We start from the raw sequence: 2,313 nt of genomic DNA, 5'->3' as shown, positions 1-2,313 counted from the left end.
AAAATGCGTTAAAAATGAAGATAGGAAGGACATGGAACTTGAACTAAAACAGCAATTAGAATCTGGCTGCCAGAAGACCCTAACGGTCTTCTGGGTCTATTCTAAACAAAGGGCTGAACGAACGACATTCCAAGGCTTAACACAGTATATAGATTGCAAAATCCTTGTTATCGCACAGTTTATGTATTTACGTTTATATATTTAAACGTAACATAATTCTAAAAATATAATATTTATATCGTTTCATAAAATCAGTTATAAATAATTTCTTAATACTAGAACTACCGATCTTTAATGGGTACCTAACTATAACGGGCATAGATTATAGTAATTTCAGCGGTACGATGAATATGACTGAATATATTGATTACAGTTCTTTCTTAATATGAGTTGATACCAATTTTATTCTTAAAGCATTGCAAAAAGAATTCTTGGACCAGTCATTTTGACTGGATTGATAGTTCTAGTGTTAAACACGCATACTATTACGTCCGGAACATTGCAACTCTCACGTTCTGAGTTACTCGGGGTTGTAAGGCCCATTACGCTGACACGACAATGTTGAAGAGATGTGGTCTGCTCTAAGACTATGTGATTTGAACTAAAAACAACTGACTTTGTGTGTGGACTGGGTTGGATTTTAAAGTGAACTGTTTTCTCTATAAGTTCTCTCTGATGAGCTTTTTGGCCGCTCTTGGTTCCTCGCCTTGGCATGTTCGGGATATACGCTGATTAGTTATTTCTCGAAATGTTAATTTTCCCATTAACGACATTCTAAATGTCGCGATCACCCTTCTATGCACCCTTGGCGCGCCTTCTCTTGATTCGGGTGGAGCGATATCGAGCTGGTATGTGGTTCAGGATTTTTACCAAAGGTTGTAGCATTCCTCCAGGTCCCAAGCATCGGTAGTTGACACCGTTAGAGACACTTCGAAATAACCCTTCGGAATTATTGGGAACTAATTAATCTACAGAATTACAGAACTATTGAGCGCGGAAGAAATTGAAATTCTAAAAAATATCTTGTTTATTACCCCCTCCCCAATATTTTAATATTTAAACTCGAAAATAGACTTTCTTTGCGATCGTGGTATAAAACCTTCGAAATACCGATCTCACGACACCTTGAGGTATGCCAAGACAGAATAATTCGCATGCACCGCGGAATGCATACGTAGAAACAATAAGGAATAGAAAATACGGAAAAACGATAAAAAATCATTTTGTAAATGGTAGACTGTGAAAGAATAGCCAACGAATAATGGCATTTGAGTTTTGATAAGTTAATTGTGTTACTAAAAGCAGAAAAAATCAATTTATTAAAAACTAAAATAATCGAAATAGTCGTGGTTAAATGATCCACCCCGTATATTGCCACCTTTTCTAAAACAATTATAAGAAATAGGAAATTCGTATTTTTCTTATTATCGAAAATGTGAGGCTGTGTCAAGATGTCTCTGAGATGACTTCAACGAGTAATTAATTAGACGGTTAGAGCGAAGTCTTCTTACACCTGTGTTACGTTGCGAGATATTCTTCAAGAAATACATACTTCTCTACAAATTTGCTAAAGCTGAGATCCTACGTTTTCACTTAAATTTCCTTTTTCTCTTTTCTTGCTTCTAACATCATTTTTTGTTTTCTTTGGAATAATTAACCGAGTAAACTATGGCTAAAAGTCTTTATAACTGTATGAACGTCAGTGGGAAATATTTCAGAAATCTCTATGTCCCATTATTTTACCTTAACTTCTTTCAGAAACTTTGCTTTTATTCGGTAGATTTGTACGACTTGAAAGTTTAAATGTTTCAGTTCAAGTGTTTAAAAGAAGGACAATCGTTTTAGTTGGGAGAATATGTGACGAACATTAAGGAGAACACGTATTAAATTCGGTCACTTGTACATCCATCTGAAATTATATGTTCTACATTCGGATGTAGTATATTAGGTTTGTTCTTGATCTTCATAAACTTTAATTTACAAATAAACGAATATAGACCATTGGAAGCAAGTTGCAAAAGACCTCATCGAACTGTAGTAGTTTCTTCTAAAACGATTTTAATTGCGAACAAAATTTTACAGTGATACTAAATTGTATATCTTTAAATCACTAATACTCTTTATTTGTGATTACTGCCAAACTTAAATCAAATAAAGTATATACTATATATATATAGTGAGTCATGGAAATATTTATATCACGCTTTGTATTGTAGGATGGCAAATACTGGTCTTGAGACACCGAAAATTGTCGAAAGAACAAGAACGCGATAACACAAACTCAAAACTCGTAAACTGATTTAACTTAGGGAA

This window comes from Eufriesea mexicana, unplaced genomic scaffold (genome assembly GCF_001483705.2).
Source record: "Eufriesea mexicana isolate 0111107269 unplaced genomic scaffold, ASM148370v2 scaffold14, whole genome shotgun sequence".
Lineage (NCBI taxonomy): Eukaryota > Metazoa > Arthropoda > Insecta > Hymenoptera > Apidae > Eufriesea > Eufriesea mexicana.
The sequence above is the reverse complement of the archived record's forward strand: the minus strand, read 5'-3'. Positions refer to the sequence as shown.